The sequence below is a fragment of the Phoca vitulina genome, unplaced genomic scaffold (genome assembly GCF_004348235.1).
Source record: "Phoca vitulina isolate PV1807 unplaced genomic scaffold, GSC_HSeal_1.0 scaffold101, whole genome shotgun sequence".
NCBI classification, from domain to species: Eukaryota; Metazoa; Chordata; class Mammalia; order Carnivora; family Phocidae; genus Phoca; species Phoca vitulina.
Window position 1 is genome coordinate 147,860 of NW_022589804.1, and position 23,037 is coordinate 170,896.

The following is a 23,037-nucleotide window of genomic DNA, read 5'->3' on the forward strand; positions in this document are numbered from 1 at the left end:
AGACCCATCCTTGGAGTGGCCAATCAGGATTTGAGCCACAGAGTCAAGTCGAGGCCATTAAACCACATGAAAGGAAGGAATCCTGACACACACAGTAACACAGATGAGTCTCAGAAAAGATTATGGTAAGTGAAAGAAGCTAGACACACACACACACACACACACACACTATTTATTATGTGATTTCCTTATATCAAATTTAAAACTATAGTGAGAAAACGAAAACAAATGGTTACCAGAGATGGGAGGAAGAGATTGAATGTAAAGGAGTATGAGAACTCTCTGGGGGGAATGGAAATGTTCAATATTATTATTTTGGTGGTGGTTACACAATTTTATAGATTTGTCAAAATCCTTTGAACCGTACTCTTAAAATTGGTAAATTTTGCTGTGTATAAATTATTTCCCAATAAAGTTGACTTTTTAAAAAGCAATACAACCCTGAGGATGGGTGACAAGCAGTTCTAAGAGAAGATGCTGGACAGATTATACCAAGCATCCACCACAGATACAGTTTGGTAAGTGGCACACCAGTGAGAAAACAGAGAGCCATGGGAGGCAGGGGGAGGAACTGAGAGATGGGGTGATTTACATGTAAGTGAGGAGGTGTCAAATGTTTGTTCTACCTGTGATTGAGAACAAAGGTCGAAAGGAGCTGTTCCCATGAGGATTCCTAGATATTTGCGAAATTCAGCAAAACAGGCATTTCAAAGAATGTAACTAGTTAAAAAAAAAAAAAATGTGAATGTGGGACATGTTGGAGAAAGGGAAATGTCTGGGAGAGCCAGAGGGGAAGAATGAACTGAATGAGAGAGGATTTCTCGCCTATGACTGAGCATTCTTAGACTAAAAAGAATGAAGAATCCTGTTTCTTTCTATAAAAGAAGACCAGAAAACGGGAAGACAGAGTTATCATTTTCATAGTTTATGGTCATTTTTTAGAGGAAAGGAAAGTTATTTCCTTCTGACTCTAACCAACCATACCCCTCCAACTTTATAACAATCAGCATACCACAGTCTGAAGGATTCTATCTCGTTTGCTTAAGTTTGAGCCTACTAAAGATCAGCCAGAGAGTGGCAGAGACTTTCTTCTTAGAATTGCAAATATGCTAGCAATGAACGCAAAACTGTTTGTTTATGACTAACACTTCTTTCACTCCATGCTTGGGGAGTGCCCTTTCTTGTTGGGGGATTTGCCAGAGACACTCAAGATCTTCCAGAGTGTGCTAGGGCCATTGCACAGCCAGGAACTGAGTTCGAGAGCCAGGCTGAAATGGCTGAATTTTGCTCCTCTTGCACTGTCTGTGGTAGTGAATTTATCTTGACAATTGTGTTTTCTCATTTTTTTAAACTTTGCTGCACTTTGGTAAAATTGTGTGGTGTGATTTAATGAGCTCCGGTATAGGAATCAAAACCCGGCTTCTCATGACCGTAACAGTACTCATTTCTTCATTCGATTGGTATATATGGAGCCCTTACTATGTGCTAGGCACTGCTCACATGGAACTTATGGTCTAACAACCAGGTAGCCACCTAGTTATAGAGTGTAAGAGCTATGTTTGTGCAGGTAAAGGGAACTGCAAGAGCTAATGGACTAGCAGCTAACAGTGTTAGAAGAAAGGCGTAGAGACATCCTCTTCAAGTCAAAATCAAGACATGGAAAGGAGCGCACCAAGGGGCAAGGGGTAGAAAGCCTGGAGATGAGGGAAATCATGGGGTTTTAAGAACCTGGGAGATGTTTCTTGCTTAAGGGATGTATCTAAAAGAGTAAAGTAGGTAGCTTGGAGAGACCATCTGGAGTTAAATTCTGAAAAAACTTATGATTCGACTAAAGATTGTATTTTACACGAGGGTAGCTAGTCATTTGTCATTAGTACATTGTATATTGGAGGTTGTATCGGACACACATTATGTATTTACTCAGTATTTATTTCCTTGGAAAACTAATCCCTCCCTTGCCAGCAGTGGTGTTAATTATCACTACTTCCTCCCCAGCTACAGGCATACACACATGGCAATCAGAACGCCTCATCTCTTTGGCTGTAGTGATTGGTTCAGAGATGAGAACTTGATCCAAGCAAGGCCACGCAGAGACTTACCGTGAAATTTGATATGAACATGTCAGAGAAAAGGGGTTCTCTATCTTTTGATGGGAAGCTATAACATAGACGAAGGGCTGCTGAAGTGGCAATACGTCTGATTACCTAATAGAACATGAACATGAAGCCACAATGCAAAAGAAAGCACTGTAAAGGGAAGGAGAGTTGTATCTTTATTAAGTCCCTGGATCCAGCCATGCCTGAAGCAGCTATCACCCTTAAACTTTCTAGTTATATGAACCAGTTATCTTCCTTTTTCTCTTAAAGTAGTTTGAGTTGCATTTCTTAAAATTAAAATATTCTTCATTCACACAGAGGTGACTTTGACGGCCCATGGGGCTATTAATGAGGCTCGACCTTTTAAAAATATATACAAGAGCTTTGCTCAGTGGCAGTATAGTAGCCAATGAGGTTTATCCGAGGCGCGATTATTGCTAATTAAAAATATATACAAGAATGAATTGTAAACTCTAAAGAGTACCCGAGTCATTATGACACTTTTAACACAAGTTCACTTGGCCATGGAGAAAAAAAAAATTTTAAATAGTTATTCACATCAAATAGTGGTCAGTTATTCCCTTCATTAAATAAACTACCATAATAGATCTTTGCATCTGCTGTGATAAGGAACTGTAACTGATTTCAGTTGCCTCTGTGTGGGGCTTAGTTCTAAACACTGTTCTTTGTTTTTATTAGCGTATGAAACCAGCAAGTATTATGTTTATTCAAATGCGTATGGCCAAGTATACTTAATTACTTAGAAAAAAAATTTGTTTCTACCCCAACAGTGTTATTTTAATAGAGAGATTGGGGCATTATTTTTCTTTAATATGATTCGGATAACAAAGCTGGTTTTTACAGCACCGTGTCCTCAGAGATATTTGTTTGTTAGAGAATTAAGGGATTCCCTGATATTTGCTACATCTATTTGCTGTCTTACCTCCTCCCTTCAATATTTCAAGCTCTCCTTGCCAGTGCATCAGGACAAAAACAAAACAAAACAAAACAAAAAACCATTTATTTTGCTCCTCAAATGGTATGTCATTGGTTCCATCATATTCTGGGATGCTCACGATACCTTCCTCAGATTCAAAGACAAATGTGCTCACATTTCCGGTCATTCTGATGACATTGTTAGGAAACAGGCTGATAAACTCTGTCTGGATCATTCACACTGCCAGATGTTCCTGGCAATATGTCTTATGTGAAAATCTATCTGATATAGTCTAGAAATGGAAATTACCCTCACTTTTCCAGTGTCTGATGTATTTTTCTCAAGTATTTCTTAAGTAAGCCAACTGGATAGAATGAGTGTAGTAGTAATAACAACATTGGCTTTTCACTCAAAAGTTTGGAATCTTCCCTTCAAATACGAAAATATTGTTTTCCTCATTCTTCCTTGTTAGAAATCCACCACTGTAGTGAGTTTGAAGGTCTCTTTTAAGAGCTTATTATGTACATTCTGAAAAGTTAAAATAGAAGTGACAATTTACAAAACATAGTATGACTTGCATAACAGACTATATTAAATTATGGCATGCAGCATACACTACGTAAGCCCAAACTGCTTTTACATCACCCCATTTAGACCCATGTGTTCCAAGATAAGACCACAGATGAACTGGTTTATCCTAAGTCAGGACTCATATTTTTCAAAGAGAAGACCATGACTGTCTCACTAATGTCTTGTTTATAAATTCTGACCAGCTCGGGCCCAGACCATGCTTACTAACTTCTGCTCTAAAATCACTACATCTATCTATTGTCCCCCAACCCCAATTCTAGAAGTACCTCTCCCTAAATGTTCACTCTTGAGAACTATGGATACCCTTGCTAGTGTTGTGCTGTCCCTTGCTCGGTAAACTTCAGAAACTCGGCTTTGTGTGATCAACAGGAATCCCTGGAGATCTTTACATGGGGTTTGGACCAATCATGGACAATGACATTGTTTTCCTCATCATCCATCATGGTATCTACGCCATGCTCTCTGCTCCTAGAATTGGAATCCTTGTACCTAGAGATATAACAGATAGTCCCCTCTTATTAGTTATTGAAAAGCCACCTGAGAAGAGATGAAGACCAGGGACGTATTCTTGTTCAAACACTGTTTTTTTGGCTGAAGTGAATCAAAACCAGGTGGTGCCTTCCTGTTGTCTTCACTTGCCCAGAATCCTTATTTTAGGCCTGTATCCAAGAGCTAAACATCATTCTCATTCATGCGATTTTATATCCTGTGCTGGACTAAAACAATTAGGTTTAAGTTTTCAATAGCTGAAGGTTCCAAGTCCAGAGGGTGTTTGACTTTATCAGAATATTCCTGAAAGAAAGTCAATGGACTAAAAAATTAATGTTGGTGCTCCATGTATCAACTATATATTTGTTACCTATTTTTCATACACATCATGTAAGCCCTGGCAACAGTATTTTCTAATTTACTTTATGAGCACATCAAGGACTCAGTCAAACATCGTGTCTTTCCACCCAATGCCTAGGCATATTCCAAAACTGCACATAAAAATTAACTGGCTTATATTGAACATAATTATGTGCTAAGCTATGCATTTTATGTGTTTATCTCATTAAATTCAAGTAACTTGCAGAGAATGGATTTATAACCCCCATTTTCCAGGTTTTAAGAGATTGAGTAACTTGGGCGCCTGGGTGGCTCAGTTGGTTAAGCGACTGCCTTCGGCTCAGGTCATGATCCTGAAGTCCCTGGATCGAGTCCCGCATCGGGCTCCCTGCTCAGCAGGGAGTCTGCTTCTCCCTCTGACCCTCCCCCCTCTCATGTACTCGCTCTCTCTCATTCTCTCTCTCTCAAATAAATAAATAAAATCTTTAAAAAAAAAAAAAAGAGATTGAGTAACTTGCTCAATATCACCCATTTGGGGAGTGTTAGACTTTGCTCTCAAGAAGCTTTCAATCTGGCTGAATAGATAACAATATTCAGAGAACAGTTATGTAATAACACAAAAACAGAAGACATATCCCAAGACAGTACCTTATTCAAATTGTCCCACCTGATTTGTGGAATCTAAATTCTCCGAATTCAAAGATAGAAGAGATTATGATGAAACAGACTCTATTTTGTAAGCTTTCTGAAGCAGGTGGATAATTACACCAGATTTCAAAATATATACAACGGTAGAATGTTTTGTGAGAAGAGTCGTGGTAAGCAGAGGGACAATACATTTTCAAAAGGAGAAACTGGCAGGAGCAATGATTTGGATTATCAAATTACCAAGGGCATTTTCAATCACCAGTGAAATCAAGAGTGTGGCATGGAGGATGGAGGCATGTAAGGAATGGCAAGCTAGTAGTGTTGAGGAAGGTGAAAAGTGTCATTTGCAGCCACACTCTCCCATGTCAGACTATAAAAAGCCTGGCAACTCAGTTTTATTCCAGTGGAAGGTACCTGCGCTAAGAGTTGCCACAATTTGAAAGAGAACTTGGAGGGACGGCCCAGGCCACTTCCAAACACCAAGCAGAATCATTTGTTTATTAGCTTGTCTGTCAGTGTGTTTTTGATGTTTGCCTTTTTTTTTAGTCTTTTGAGCAGTAACAAGACAGAAATATGTAAAGCTGAGAGTTAGAGAAAGAAAAATCAATAAATACATGGCTCTAATATGGATACAGTCAATGAGGAAGAGACTGATATTTATAAGTGCTTATGGATGGATCATGGATCATGGATGGTGAACGGAGGTAAGATTTTTTTGGTACACATTGTTTTACTTAATTGTTACAATAACTGTTAAGAAGTCAGTGTTATTTACCCTTCTTTTTTTTTTTTTTTTTGCAGAAGGGAAAGATGAGGCTTAGGAAAATTTAATACGTGGCCCAAAGTCATGCAGTTACATTAAGAAGTAAAGTCTTTATTTAAACCAGATCTCATTGATTTCTAAGTCCATGCTTTCTCATCAAATAAATCTCTTAAACAAACAAACAAAACACCCTTAAATTTTAGTGAGCAAGCATCCATAGGAAATTTAATAAGCAAGCGACTCAGATAATAATTCAGTTAGTGTTTCAGTTATGTATTGCTATGTTGCACACTACCCAACACTTAGTAGCTTAAAATGACTTTTAATTCCTTTTCTCTATTTTGTGTTAACTGGACTCCGCTGTATGGTCCTTCCACCATATTAGACCAGATGTTAGCTGGTTCTGCAGTCATCTGGAAGCTCTGCTGAACTAGAGTTTCCAAGACGGGTCACTTAAATGACTGCAGTTGGTATGGCTGTTGTCTCAGATCTCATGTGGAGAAGGGGCTGCTGACCAGAGTCATGACCTCTTCCACATGGTCTGGGCTTCTCACAGCATGGTGGCTGGGTTCCAAGAGTGTCCAGGTGCTCAAAAGTATAAGCTACAGATCCCATAAGATTCCGTATTAATGTCCACACTGGGTTTCTATTGCCTTATTCAATTGGCCAAAACAAGTCATTGGACCAGCCTAAACTAAACAGGTAGAGAAAGAAATTCCACCTCTCAAAGAAAGAGTGGCTAGGGATTTGGGGCCATTTTAAAACAACTACCACTTACTTGTCCGTGGTGAAAATGAAGGTGGAGGACACGAGGAAAGGAGGGGTGAGTATCAAAAGCAAAGTTCTCCAAATGGACATTAGAATGCAGAAGTAAGTACTTGGATTTCAAGACTGGGACTCCAAAGGGACACAGAAAGAGGAAATTCCCTCATGATTGGAAACAAGGCAGATAGACATTTATAGATAGTTTCTCGTGGTTTCCACACTCAGGCTGTAGGTACAAATCTAGTTTAACATATTATCTGTTAATTAAACTTATTTCTTAACAATGTATCAGATGATTAGATATCACTAAAGGGTTGAGAGATGATGATATTCCTAATATTCCTGGTATGGGACCCCCCTGCAATGAAATGTTTTTAGCTAATTTCATGTGTATATATTGTTCTGCCATTGATACTGTAATTCTTGCTCCACGTGGGTAGGAATCCTGCCCCTGTTTCACAGCACTGTTAAATCTTCATGCTCAATAAATGTCATGACTTGCCCACAGATTCAACTCTTTCAGATTGTTGTAAAAATAAATGCGGCTCCAGAGAAGTCTCCCTGTCACCCTCAGGTAACCTCCTAAGCAAAAGGAAACAGAATGAAATCAGCCAACCATTTTATTTCACAAAGATCACTGTCTAGTCATTTCAAACAACAACCTTTTAGTAAGTATCCTCAGTGCAGAAACCTGCAGCCTTCACCAGGGTGAAAAGTTTTATTTTACATTGACCTCTTAAGGATGGGCAAGCAGTTGCTGAAGAAGCAAGTTCTCATTATTAATTAGTAATTCATTATTGCATGGTTGCAAAGAAACCTTATGACCTGCTGAGACTTAAAATGGGCACAATCATCAATGTTTCCATCATTTCAGAATAAGAAACAATTTCAGTCTAAAGTGCACGATTTCTGGAACATATTTCTAGATGTTTCTGTTCTTTTACAACATTTTTGAAAGCCAAGTTAAAAAAATAAGAACATTAGGTTGTTTTAGCCTAAAATGATTACTTTTCCCTAGTATTAACAATTAAGTAGTGTTTACGACTAACATTTCATTTTTTTTTTCTACAAACATAAATTTACTTTAATCAGAAAAGTCAAGGAAGAAAAGTTTAAACTCAATTCTTTGGATTTTAACAAGACTTTTAAAGTGGGATATTTTTTGTTAAATGTGAAATGTGTTTGGCAGAGTAAAGAAAGAGCAAATGAGTATTTAATCACTACTGAGAAAATAACTAATTATAATCATGTGAAATCATATGATAGGAATAGGAAGCATGAGAACAGATACAAGTAATAATAAGGAAGGCATTTGTAATGTTTTTCTTTTCATAAAACAGAGGCAAGTGTTGCAATGAGAAAAATAAAGCTACCGATGATTGTATTTTAATATCAAAAATCATTGTTAGGGTTTATTGAAACTGTAGCTATTTGTTCTTCAGGGTCTTCAGTCTAAAAATAGGGCACATCTAAAAAATAAGACCCAAAAGAGAGTTATTTGTATTGATATAGAGAGCTTTTGATACCAGTCAATATAAAAATACAATATTTGATAAATAAATAGAACACATAAAAATAGTTTTAACTATTCCACTAAATCATCAATGGATTTCTGCTTCTGAAATTCCAGTAAAGTTGTTCCTAAGCCACTGATCCAATAGCTCTGTTGGTTCTTGCTGTGTCTGAAAACTTTTTTTCTTTCCCACCCCTCTTAAAATGTTCTTCTCTCTTGTCTTGGAAGACATCTCTGTGATCTGGTTCTTCCCCTCGTCTGATCTCCTTCACCTTTATAGTCTCCTTTGCTAGATCCTTCCTCTCCCCAACTTGTGTTCCAGGTGCCTGTCTTCCAAACTGCATGGAAGTCATTCAGATTCTTGAAGATCTGTCCCTCGTCAATAGTTTCATCTCCTAGCACTCCCAGCCCTTTCACTTTTGTTCTCTAGCAGTGGAAGCTCACACAAGCTGATGTGTGTCTCTGCACCTTTGTTATGTGGTGCTTCTCCTTTCTGGAATGTTCTTTAAATCTTTTTTCCACCTAGTCAATTTCAAATTGTGCTTCAAGATCCAGCTGAAATGTTGCTTCATCTGCAAGGATTCCTCTTAAGAAAGTTAATCATTTTCTCCCATTTGCTACCATATCATCCCTTCACATGTTCCTTTATTATTGAAATACGTTGCAATGTATTTATTTGATTGCCTGCAGAGTTCCACCGCTAAACTTCAGATACTTGGGGGAAAAGATCCATTTCTTATTAATCTTTGTATACCCCACAGCCAAAAACAAATGAACTTACCAAGATATGGTCATAAATAAGGGTAGAGGAAATGGATTCTAAGTTAAGATAATCAAAGTTGAGATAAACAAGGAATTAAATGTTGCAATATTAAAGTGATGCCTTTGGAATTTGGATATTAAATGGTTGCCAAGGAAATTCCAGACATCGGATAAGCATTGGGTTAGGAGGAATAGTATGAATTGTCAGATTCTTCAAAATAGGTTGAGGAGTGACCAAGAAATTGGTAGAGGATAGTGATGAGACTGGGGTAAAGGATGATTGACACAGGAGGGGAGAGCAACACACTGGCAAGTTAGAATATTCTTGACTTGACTGTTTGCTTTTGTGAAGCAAGGGGCATGACTGAATGAGCACCCTTTACACTAGGGCAAGGATCGCCATACTATACCCCCCAAATCTGGCCTGCTTCCTGTTTTTGTAAATGAGGTTTCATTGAAACACAGCAACACTCATTCACATTTGTATTGTCTATGGCTGTTTTGTTACAATGGCAGAGTTGATTAATTACAACAGAAATTGTATGGCTCACCAAATCTGAAATATTTACTATGTGGCCCTTTACAGAGGAATTTTGCTGTTTTCTGCTCTAGAAAGATTCAGGCAAAGCAGTATCTTCTAATCTATGCTAAGATTCGATTTACTCAAACAATTGGAGAACTATTGGGTGTGTAGTTGAGAAGATGGAGTGGAGAATGCTTACTGCAGAAAGTGGGCTTCAGAAGACATGATGGACATTTTGAGAGAGAAGTAAGGAAACAGGAGAAATTGGGGGGGTCAGGGAGAATGAGCACTGAGCAATATAGGAAGGAAGGTCCACCAGAAGGTGGTCTGAGAGGCTTATTTTTGGGAAAATTATCCAGGATTTCCAAGCATGGTTAAAGAGTCCTAATGGGATTTTATAACCTCAAGTTTCCAAAAACGGTATCTTGGTGTCAGTTTCTATCAGAAGACAGTTTGGCTGAAGTCTCACTCAAACATGCCAGAAACATGACAGTAAAATTCCATTGATCAGTAATGTGAAGGTCTGGTTGACATCACAAGCCTGAGGACATGAGAAGATGGATAGAGGTAATTCGACCAAAAAGAACTTAATCCTTAGGTCATAAGGCCTTGCCTGTCCCATGGATTACTAGACCACAGACCGATATTTAAAAAAAAAAAAAAAAAAAAGCAACTCATTGGATATGAAAAAGCTCCCATTTCATCACAGTATAGTATTCTCGAGATGGATAGAATTATGTATCTATGTATATACAACATCTATGTATCTACCTATGTCTTTATGAATCTATGTATGTATCTAAGTATGTATCTCTCTTTGGTCATGTATTTTTTAGGTAGAGAATCTTGTTTTGGACATTTCAGCAGATGAATTTGTTGAGCTACACGTAGGTTCAAACTAGTACACTTAATTCAAATGACACTGAGAACAAATGAAACAAGAGTGTACTATCTAAAATATAAAATACTCATTACTTCCTATAAATTGTTCCTTCGGTCAGCTTAAGACTGTCTGTTATTAACTGACGTTCAAACCACTGGGCATTATATGAATTAAGTTATCAAAACTCAGCAGTATATTCATTATCTGTGCTATACACTTGTAAGTGTATCTATTTACTACAGGTTTCAGACTTCTGTTATTACATTGAAATACTATTTGTTCATACTGGCAGAGTGAAAGTAACAGAAGTCATTTAAAAGATTAATTACCTATGATGTGAAACTGATGATAAGAAATAAATATATGGCCATCAAATATGAGCATAGACGAAGTGTCAAAGGCAGAGGGGTACCTGTGTGGCTCAGTCGGTTAAGCGTCCGACTCTTGATTTCGGCTCGGGTCATGATCTCAGGATTGTGAGCTCCACATTGGGCTCCACACTTAGTGGGGAGTCTGCTGGAGACTCTCTCTCTCTCTAATAAATAAATGAATCTTTAAAAAATATATCAAAGGGCGTCTGGGTGGCTCAGTTGGTTAAGCGACTGCCTTCGGCTCAGGTCATGATCCTAGAGTCCCGGGATCGAGTCCCACATCAGGCTCCCTGCTCAGCAGGGAGTCTGCTTCTCCCTCTGACCCTCCTCCCTCTCATGCTCTTTGTCTCTCATTCTCTCTCTCGCAAATAAATAAAATCTTAAAAAAAAAAAATTAAAAAAAATGTATCAAAGGCAGAAAAATTGAATGCATAGTTATAAAAGCACAGTGAATAACCTTGGAATGATGCAAAAAGATTTATATTTAATTTTCATGTAGGTTTTAGATAATGCTAAAGGAGGAAGTGACAATATAATGTGATAAGTCAAAACCGGAATAGGAATAAAATGCTGCCTGGGGGAGTGACAAAAAAAGGTTTCAAAAAACTGTTACATTTTTGTCCTAAGAAGAATGAGTAGGAATTCACTACCCATGAAGGGAGGCAGTGCTTGGCTTACATTACTTCTACCACAAAAATACCAGAAGAAAAGAAAGAATATGAATGTCAGGTTATTTTTCAAAAGCATCATCAATTTGGAAAAGTTTCTCAATTTCAGATGCACATTCAGTGTGTGTTGATACAAATTGTTGTTTATTCATCTTTTCTTCCTTCGTTCTTTTATCCAGTTTTTTAAAAAGTTTTTATTGAGATAATGATGTGTGCTAATCACTGTAGTAGATTCTGGGTGAACAAAGACGCAGCCCTCAGCATGCTCACTCATGTAGGGAGCAGACAGTAGGGGGACCAAGCAATTCCTGGGGTAACCCCACAGCAGAGATGGGGACAGGGATGGTGGTGGTATGGATGACGCAAGAGAAAGTCTGAACTACAGAGAAAACAACTTACTATAATTCATTACAATATTATTTTTTATTGGGTAATACTAGATGTTCCTTTTAGGATATGGCTTTGGTAGGAACAAGGCTACCAGAAAATGATGCCAAGAAAAACTTTCTGTTTGCTGCAACAGGAATATTTTTTTCTTTTATTTTTTAAAAATTTGTTTTCATTTAAATTCAATTAATTAACATATAATGCATTATTTGTTTCAGGGGTACAGGTACAGGTCTGTGATTCATCAGTCTTACACAATACACAGTGCTTACCACAATACATACCCTCCCCAATGTCCACCACCCAGTTACCCCATTCCCCACCCCGCTCCCCTCCAGCAACTCCATTTTGTTTCCTAAGATTAAGAGTCTCTTATGGTTTGTCTCCCTCTCTGGTTTCATCTTGTTTTATTTTTTCCTCTCTTCCCCTATGACTCTGCCTTGTTTCTTAAATTCTGCATATCAGTGAGATCATATGATAATTGAAAAGAGGTAGTAAGAGTTTTCAAATACATTGCATAGTACCACAATGTGGAGAAGGACTTCACGTAGTTTTATTTTTTAAAGGTTATGAGGTTTCTGTACTTAACCCATTCAAAAGGGAAATTACTGCTGACCTCTAAAGTCTCTTCTAACACTGACATTCTGCTAGTTAATAACCATTGGGAATGTTAAAAATAAACAATATTAAGTTTCACCTGAGTTTATACAGTGCTGAGGATATCTTTTCTGACATCAGAATGTGTTGTATTAGAAATACCTCTGATTTCTTTAAGATTTCTTAACATATTTTAAAAAGTCATTAGCATCAAGTACCCATTTCCCAAATGATTTCAAACCAACTGACTTGTAATTTAAAAAAATAAATCATATTGCAATGCTAGCTTGATAAAATAAAAGAGAAGTAGAGTTATTTTGCCTGTGTATTTTTAAATTTAAGAATATAGATTATTTTAATGTTATATTTAGTCATATTTTGGGAGCTGCTTCTGTATGGCTCAGCTATTTCTAGAAGTCTGGGACCAGACGTAGAACAAAGTCTTCCTATACAGGAGGCACAGGCTCTTGAGGATGGAAACTGAGCGACAGGTGCTGAGAGGAAGGGCAGGTCAGGGCCCAGCAAGCCGTTCAAGTGCCCTAACAAAGGGAGTGGGGAGAGCATGGAGATGAAATCTTTAAGTAGCAACTTTTAGATGTCCGGGAGAACCACCTGAGTAACACCTACAGGCAGATCGCTCGCTGGATTCCAGACACTGGCCTGAGTTTCAGGGTTGAAATCTAACTTTCAGCAGGGACCCTGGAGGAGCAAGACAGACTATCTCATCAGGGGCTCTAGGGTCTGGGACGTGTGACAAAGACTTTTCAGGTAAAAGGGACACTTCCAGTGTCGGGGTTACCAGGTACAGTATGTTGGAAGGATGCTGAGTTTAAAGAGGAACAAGTAGTTAATTTATTAAGGGGTTAGTCTCTTTGAACCATGACCTTTTCATCCTTTCTACTGCCTCTTCCATATCAACTCAGGCTGTCCTACAAACCAATGGTAATTAAGATCAACTCAGATTTGAGTATTTTAAAACCAATACTTCTAGGGTATTTTTAAACTGTCTGAGAAAAAGTACTTCAACTGTTCATTAGTAAGCATTTATAGAGTTTACACTGTGTACCAGTTATGTATTAAGTACTAAAAATAACAAGATGAGTGAGACATGACATTTGCCCTTGAGGATCCCATAGGCTAGAAGGCAAATAGACATGAAAAAATATAATGCAGTAAGAAAAATTCCATAATCACAAAACAGATAAATTATATTCATTTTTCTAAAATATAACTTTTTGGTCAGAAATTCTCCATATCTTCAGTATCTCCCCCATTAATTTCTAACTGAATGAAGGACTAACATTCATCCATCTTGCTTTGTCAGTGCACCACATGAATAACCCTTCTCTGCCATCTCCATAAAAATCCTCCTCTTCCCTTTTTATCCAGATTCTTGTGATCTAACCACATTGAATCAACTGTCAATCCTTAGACACTATTTTTGTGTGCCTCCATCTATGTGGAAATTCTTTCCATCTGAACTTTCCACTTTTTTTCCTCTCCATCTTTTGAATCCATTTAAGCCCATCAGAAATATTGTCTTCTCCATGTAGACTTTCCTGAATTCTCCAGACAGAGGCAATTCATCCTTCATTTAGACTAGCATAATAAATTCCATGTTCCACACTTACTGCTTATAAACATTGAGTACTGACTAGTTATTACTTGAATTATCTCCATTCAACTCTTATCATTGGACCATATTTAGAGATTCAGAGCAGCAACCATATCTTGGTATCTTGATTATTTTTGTATGCCTCACAGTGCCTAATCCGCAGCCCAATATAAGGTAAGCAATATAAAAATACCATAAATTTCTGAATATAATGTAGTCTTTCAAATTGGGTAAACCTCCAAATTCCCAATGAGAATTTTACAACTGAAATTATTTTGCCCAAGAAGAATATAGTTTTCAATTAGCAATAATTGCGCCTCGGATAAACCTCATTGGCTACGATACTGCCACTGCGCAAAGCTGCCCAAGAAGAATATAAATGTACTTGTCAGTTAAATGTATCTGAGGTAGTCTAATAACTAGATGTTTTGCTTGATTTATTAAATTAGTTATACTTCAATATTTAAACTGCATATTTTAGTCAATATAATAATTAAGAAATAACATATTTCTCCCTCTCATATTACATGGAAAATTTTACTCACACTTTTATATGAAACCCCATAAGGGACACCTTTATCTCCAACACTTAATAATCATCATCATTTTCACTGCAATCTAAGAATTTTTTTTAATTTTGCGATTCTTATAGTCTTTGGGAATTTTATTTCAAATAGCAGAATCCATTTGTGTATCTTCCAAACAGTCTTTTTTTGTCCCCATTTGTTCTGTGGGTGTATACTCATAATCACCACAACATAAGCAGCCACTATATTTTTAAAAATTAATAGACTATTTTTTTAGTAGTTTTAGTTTTATAGAAAAATTGTGTGGAAAGGACAGAGTTCCTCACTCTCTCTAGTTTCCCTATTTTAACATCTGGCATTAAGGTGGCACATTTGTTATAGTGGATGAGCAAATATTAGTATGCACTGTTAGCTGAAGTCGATAGTTTACATTTGGGTTCACTATTTGTGACAAATGTGTGATGAGATGTATCCACAACTACAGAATAACTCAGAAATATTTCACTGCCCTGAAAATCTTCTGTGCTCCATTTACTAACTCCTTCCCTCTTCCTTTCCTGTCCTTGAACCTCTGGCAACCACTGATCTTTTTTCCTGTTTCCATAGTTTTGCCTGTTCCAGAATGTCAGATAGTTGGAATCGTAGAGTATGTAGCCTTTTCAGATTGGCTTCTTTCACTTAGCAATATGCATTTAAGGTTCTTCCATGTTTTTTAATGGCTTAACAGCTCATTTCTTTTTATGTTGAATAATATTCCACTGTATGCATTTTTGTTTACTTGTCTATTGAAAAACACCTTGGTTGCTTCCAAGTTTTAGCAATTATGAATGAAACTGCTATAAACATTTGTGTGCAGGTTTTTGTGTGGATATGTTTTCACTGTATTGGTCTTACAGGAGGTTTTGAAGTACATAACTTAAATCAATATGTAATACATACAATTTTGAGATCATACTCTCAGGAATAATTACTGGATTTGGTTTAACGTATTGACATATTTTTTTTGAAAAAATTCTCTGTTGACCTCACTAAATCTGTGGATCCAACATTGACCTAAGTGGTTTGAAACTGTGGTGTCTTTACCTCATAATCAGACAGCTTTGGACTTGTTAGCTAATTGTACCATTTAAAAGCTGTATGGTCTCATGCAAGATAACCTTCCTATATGTTAATTTACTATATATAACATGACAATAGCTGTCCCTGTATTTCAGGGTTGTTGAGAGTATTCATGTAGTAAATGGTAACTATATTTATTAACAATAATTTAAGTAATAACTTAGAATATAAGGCACATGTGAAAATTCCTAGCATATTTTTCAAAAAGAGCAGACTCAGGACATTCAACTCTGAAAATCAATGAGGGCATGAAAACTCATCTCCCAGAGCCCCAGGAAACCCTATGGTATTGTGTAATTAAGACATCTAAACCTCACCAAGCAAACTCCCACAGAATTGACAGAAGTGCATTAACATGTAATTTTAAACCTAGTTTCCATCAGAAATGTACAATTTACAGATTATAAAATCATACACACTCCTCCGATTATTGTATAATCCTTGGGAAAGTAAATTTTCCTGGATTTGTTTTTTAAATATTTTACTAATATATTAATTTAATTCATACATATGCTTATATATGAATTATTTTATTTCCATGTTTCCAGGAAGATTATAAACTAATTGCAGAAGTACAGGCATATATTGACATCCTGAGAGGCAGTTCTGTGCTGCAGAATAGAAAAGGTTGGGGTTCTGTAGTCATAACAAAACAAACTGAATCCCAGCTCAGTGATTTACTAGCTGTATAAATTTGGCAATTGATTTAATCATTCTGAATCTCAATTTCCCCCTGTGTAAAACTGAGATAATAATTCTTATCTTTAAGGGCTATTTTATGAATGGCAAGTAATATTTGTAAAGTTCATGATAATAAATGATCTTCAAATAGTAACTCTTGCTCAGATCCCTTTATTTAAATCCTTCATCTGAGCCCTTTCTAGAATTCTATTTTTCAGCAAGATATGTAAGTGGTTTAAGAAAATTGGCTCATACAATAGATTTTTAAAAGACCAATTTGTCTGCATATCCTGTGACTTAATCTTCTAAATCTAAGTATATCCTATATAGCATCACTGAGAATGAGATAAATAAGAATAAATTGATAAAAACTACAGAATTGTTTTTATATTATTTAAATGTAAATTATTTAAATTTCTCCTCCTCTTCGAACTTTCTCCCTTTGGCAGCAAAGTTAACTACAAGTAGTTGCTAAGATTTTCTCCTTATAATTTGACCCCTAGAAAAAGTTACTAACTGCTCTAAGTCTGGTTCTAAGCCCAAACGTTTCAGAGAAGGGAATCGTTTGTTCATCTTGGGTCATGTGCCCACAACTAGACCAACAATTGCGGAGAGAGAGATAGAGTAGTATAGGAACAGGGAGAAGTCATAAACTTACTGACTGTTGAAACAAGAAGACATATTAATTATTATCTTTCTAATCATTTTATTTTATAAATTAGTTAACTGTGACAATGAATGTTCAGAGACTTGCCCAAGTGGCAAAACCCAGAGTAGAGTAAGAATCCAGTGGTTTTCTGATAGTTAGGTATTCAAGGGACAATAAAAATAGATGAAGAGGAAGGAAAGGGGAAAGGAGAGGGACAGGAGAGGAGGAGGAGGTGGGAAAGAAGGAAGGAAAGAAGTAAGGTTGAAAGGGGAAAAGGAAGGGAAAGAGCAGCTGCCACTGTAATCATATTAATGGAATGAGTGGGAGAAGAGGTTACAAGTGGCTGGGTTGGGAAGTAATGCCATACTTGCCCTTTATACCCACCCGCATCTGTAGACAATGGATAATGCCTTATGTGGTGTATATAGTAAGAAGAGTCAATAAATGTTTCCATTTGATTTAAATTGTCATTTGTAAGTCAATTTTGCAATAGATGTGCTTATCCATTTTAACTTTTTGTTAACTTTTTACTCATTTTCCCTTATATCTTAGTACAAATCTGTAGGCACAAAACTGGTCCTCGGGTGAATCGACTCTTGGTACCATCACAAAAAGGAAAAAAAATATTTGCTTCTGCCTAATTTGGAATGTCAGTGTAAAATTTAACACTTAGTAAAGTGCACCTCAATTCCCTAGCAGGAACTACTTCATCAGAAATGTAAATTTCAGCTCTTACTCATAATATCTTCAGCGACTACTCATTGGTATACCAGATAATCACTTGGATTTTTAAAACACTGCCATAGAAACACTATGTTTTCTCCATAAAGACTTACCTCTAAACATATGTATCTTTGAGATAGTGCTATTCATGTACCAGTATTTTCCTTAGAGCTATCTGAGTATAGTGAATGATTTATTCAACAACATTGACTTCTCACCAATTAAATGCAAGCAGGTACTTAGGAGTGCAAAGAAAAACAAAATAATTCTTAGGGAATGAGTCTAATTTAGAGAAAAAGGCTTACAGAAGGTAATTTTTGACTTTTGGTAATAGTAAACTAAATTTTTTAAAAAGATTTATCTATATATTTTAGAGAGAGAGAGAGTGCACACAAGTGGGAGAGGGGCAACAGGAGAGGGAGAGAGAGAGAGAGAAGCAGGCTCCCTGCTCAGCATGGAGCCTGATGTAGGGCTCAATCCCACAACCCCAAGATCATGACCTGAGTTGAAATCAAGAGTCAAATGCTTAACCCACCAAGTCACCCAGGTGCCCCATAAACTAAATATCTTGGAGCATAGTACCTTCATAACATAACAAAGAAGTTGAAAAGAAATATGACATTTTCTTAAAGTCATTATTTTTTTTAAAGATTTTATTTATCTATTTGACAGAGAGACGCAGCGAGAGAGGGAACACAAGCAGGGGGAGTGGGAGAGGGAGAAGCAGGCAGGGAGAGCAGAGCAGACTCCCACCAAGCAGGGAGCCGGATACGGGGCTCTATCTCAGGACCCTGGGATCATGACCTGAGCTGAAGGCAGCCGCTTAACGACTGAGCCACCCAGGCACCCCATTTTCTTAAAGTCATTAGATAGCTAAGAAAGGAATAAACAATTACAGCACCAATATCTGGAAAAACAAAACAAAACAAACAAAAGAGAAATCCAGAGAGAAGAGCCTGGTTTTTGGAATTGCTCCTGCTCTCTGGGTATTTGCCCATCTAAAATAGGTATCTGACAAGACTGAATCTTTGGGAAGGTTCTTGGGTCAATGGAGAATTAAACTGGAAGCCACTATTATCAAATATGGTGGCCCTGGTAAATCCCCTATGATTGGGGTTGGAACCAGTGGGGATTCACTCTAGGTATAAGGATACATCAGAGGTAAAGCAGCTTAGTTTGTTTGGGTGGCCAAGAAATTGCCAGTTTCTGAAATTGGGTTAAAATAACAGAAGTGGTAAAATATGCAAGTAAATCTAAGTGAATATTGACGTATAAAACAATAATATATTGTCTCATGGGGCTTAAAATAGGTAAATAATTAAAATCAATTTAATAAAGCACATATACAAGTTGAAGGGGGAGCTGTTGTAAGGTGGCTGGCTGCATTATCTGGGAAGAGACAATTAACTCAAGGTCATGTTCTAATATCAAGGAAGCCACTAGGCATAGTAAAAGAGATATAAATAGAGTTAATTTGAGAGGGCAGAATAGAAAATAATCTTAAACCAAAAAAGGCAAGAGAGAAAAAGATATAAAACTGAATAGAACAAATAGAAAATGCAAAGCAAGATTAAATAAAACCTCAATTTTACATTGTTTAATTAATTAAATAATAGACTAAGTATTCTAATTAAGAGACAGTGACCTGTGTGGGCAAAACAAAAACAAAACAAAACAAAAATACCCTCAATTTTACATTGTTTAAAAAAGACATGTAGAAAATATAAATATATATATATATATATATATATATATATATATATAAATATTGATCGGGAAAAATGGGGAAAAGATATGAAAATGCTTGACTTAATTGACACATATAAAACATAACAATAAAATGACACACAGAATGTAATTCTGTAGAAGGCACATTATTTTTATTCCCACAAGGAGGACTTAACAGCAATTACCCGTAAAACATACTCATCAAATTCAAAGGATTGAAATCATACAGAATATGTTTTCTGGTCACAATTGATTTAAGCTGGAGATCCATAGTTGAAACAAACCAAAAGAAGGAACCTGCCCCCTCAAACAAAACAAAGACAAAAACAAACAAACAAAAATCTTTAAAAATTCCCATACATACAGAAATTAATCACTATACTCCTAAATAACTCATGGGATTAAAAATCAACCATAATAGAAACAAGAAAATATTTTGAATTGCATTATATTGAAACTACCAGGCATTGTACTTATGGCATAGATCTAAAGCAGTGTTTATAGACAATTTTATAACTTGAGTGTATATTTTAGAAAATAGAAAAGATTGATAAATCGATAAGCTAATCATTCCTCCTCAGTAAGTTTAAAAAAGGAACTAAAAATGAGTGCTTGGATGGTGCAGTTGGTTAAGCATCTGACTCTTGGTCTCTGTTCAGGTGGTTATCTCAAGGTCCTGAGATCGGCCCCTGAGGGGCTCTGCACTCAGCGTAGAGTCTGCTTGAGATTCCCCCTCTCCCTCTTCCCCTCCTGCTCATGTTCACAATCTCTGTCTCTCAAATAAATAAATAAATTTTTAAAAAAGAACTGAAAAATAAAAGATGGTAGATAATAATAAAGAGCAGAAGTTAATGACATGAAAGAAAAATATATAATTGAGAAAATAAAACTAAAAGAGAGTTCTTTACAAAGACTAATTAAATTGATAAACTCTAAGAGACTGATCAAGGAAAAAAGAAAAAACACAAATAATCAAAATTAAGAATGAGAAGTGGACATTAATATTATTCTGCAGATCTAAAAAATAAGGGAAGATTTTTGAACAGCTTCATGCCAATACATTTCAAAATGTAGATGAAATGGACAGTCTTTTAAAAGATAACGCATTCTAAATTGACACAAGGAAAAAAAAAGAGAAAATCCTTATGGTTTTATATTTATTAAAGCAATCCAATCCATAGTTAAATAAGCTTCCCACAAGGACAAACTGAAAAAAGTAATACTGCATTGTAGTGGGAAAAGAGAGTCTTTAAAATAAATGGTGCTGGATTAATTGCATAGCCATTTGGATAAGATATATTTATCTTGGGCTTATCTCATACCATATGCAAAAATTATTACCAGGTAGATCAACCCTCTAAATGTGAAGGTAAACTATATATATTTTAAGGAAAATATAGGAGAACATATTATTGACTTTGGAGTAGGCAGATTTTTTTATTAATCACAAAAGAAGAAAATAAATTGGGCTATATTAAAACTTAAAACTTTTTTTTTTAATCAAAAATATATCAAGGGAGAGCACCTGGGTGGCTCCATCTCTTAAGCGTCTGCCTTCGGCTCAGGTCATGACCGCAGGGTCCTATATTGGGCTCTCTGCTCCGTGTGGAGTCTACTTCTCCCTCTCCCTCTGCCCCTCCTCCCACTCGTGCTCTCTCTCTCTCCCAAATAAATAAATGAAATTAGAAAAATATATAGACCAAGGGAATGAAAAAGTAGCCCATAAAGTGGGAGAATATCCAGTTACGTAAATCAAAAATATATAAGGAACTCCTACAAGAAAAAAACAGTCACCAAACAGAAAAATAGGCAATGACTGAAATAATCATTTTGCAAAAAGAGATCTCTGGGATCTGAATGTTTGTGTCTCACCAAATTCATGTTGGAGTGATTTGCCCTGTGTCCTACCCTCCCTTAGGATCTATGAAACTGAATAAAGGAATCATCATCTAAAATGATTTTGGGAGGCCGGAAGTGGGGATTCTCACACCCTACCACTCTGCAGCCCCTTGCCTACCCAACAGGAAGAGGCCTATACTTTACTACCATAGCAGGAAGAACGATGATTTTCTCCCTGCCTGGCAACAGCCCAGCCAATAAGAGACTGTCACAACTCAGCCAATGAAAAGCCATGACACTTCCAATAAGAGCTTACTCTAATGGACTTCTCATTTATAACAGCCCTTCTCAACTCCCCTCTTTCCCCTTTGTTCCCTGGATTTGTCTGTGGCTTTTGCTATAGCTTGTCTGTCCCTAACGGCAATTCCTCTTTTATTGCTGAATAAATCCATTTTGCTGGTAACATAACTGGCTGTTTAGTTTTAAGATTGACATATACAAGAAGAATCGTTAATTTTTCAGTCTTTTCAGCTTTTTACTTGTCAGGATGGAGTGGTGGTTTCCAAGCTTCTTACATGCTAGACATGTATTTTCTATGTGTATATCTTCCCACAGAGAAAGCAACAATTTCAGTTGACTTCACTGATGAATTCTACCAAATATTCAAGTAAGAAATAAGAGAAACCTTATATAAAATATTTTAGAGAATAGAAAAGTTGGAAATACCTTCCAATTTATTTTATGAGGCCAGCATAAACTTAATGCCAAAACCAAACAAGAACACTAGGTGGAAGGAAAGTAATGGATGATTTTCATTCATACACAGAAAAGCAACTATCTTAAATTATTAATACATGAATCCAGCAATATATAAAAAGCACAATGTATCACAACCATATTGGATTTATCCTAGGAATAGAGGCTGAACAATAGAAAACAATTAATATAATTTACTTCCTTATCAGAATAAAGCAGGAAAATCATATGCAGTGAAAGCCATTGATAAAATTCAGCAATCATTTATGATAAAGTACTCTTAGCTAAGTAGGAATAGATGAAAACTTTCTTAGTCTAATAGACATTTTTGGCAAAAAGCTTATAGCAAATGTTATGAAATGTTGAACTATTTTTCATTGAGATGAGATATGAGATAAGAAACAAAATGCTTATTATTATTTATTTATCTTCCAAATTGTACTACACATCTAGTCAAAATAGTAAGGCAAGGGAAAAAATGTTATAAAAATTGAAAATGAAGAAATAAAACCTTCATTAATTGCGGATGATATGAGTACCTGTGTAGAATAACCAATGAATCTATAGATTAATTATCAGGAATATTAAGGATGTTGGTACAAGGTAATATAACAAAATTGGCTTTATTTCTATGAATCAACAATTACAGTTAGAGACTTAAAAAGATACTATTTATAATACCAAAAAGTGTCTCACAATACCCTTTAAGAATCTCAATGTAAAAAACTATAAACCATTCTTGAGAGACTTTTATATGAGTTTATAAAGAAGAAATTGCAGGTATGTTCATAAGTAAGAAGACTCAGGATGTAAGACATCAATTCTCTTCAAACTAATCTATATGTTCACTGGATAAATACCATTGAAAATCCCAGCATGCATTTGTGTGTGTGTATGCATGCAAACTGATAAACTTATTCCTAAATTATACTGCTTTTGGCTTAAAAATGGTCAAGAAAAGTGGGGATGAAAATAGTCTCATTACCCACAACGGAGCCTGTTGCTGGCTGTCCTCATGATTAGATCTGCCAGAGTCCCCTTATTCCTTAAGATAGTAATACTGACCTG

At 36.2% G+C, this 23,037-nt stretch overlaps 2 non-coding genes across 2 annotated transcripts; one reads left to right on the top strand and one right to left on the bottom strand.

Annotated features, from left to right (window-relative positions):
• The first annotated feature begins 2,476 nt into the window (after positions 1-2,476).
• LOC116627775 lies at positions 2,477-2,616 on the top strand. The gene has a single exon (XR_004298530.1). It is a non-coding gene; the product is annotated as a U4 spliceosomal RNA (small nuclear RNA).
• An 11,551-nt stretch (positions 2,617-14,167) lies between these two features.
• On the bottom strand, positions 14,168-14,309 carry LOC116627774. The gene has a single exon (XR_004298529.1). It is a non-coding gene; the product is annotated as a U4 spliceosomal RNA (small nuclear RNA).
• Between the last annotated feature and the right edge of the window lie 8,728 nt (positions 14,310-23,037).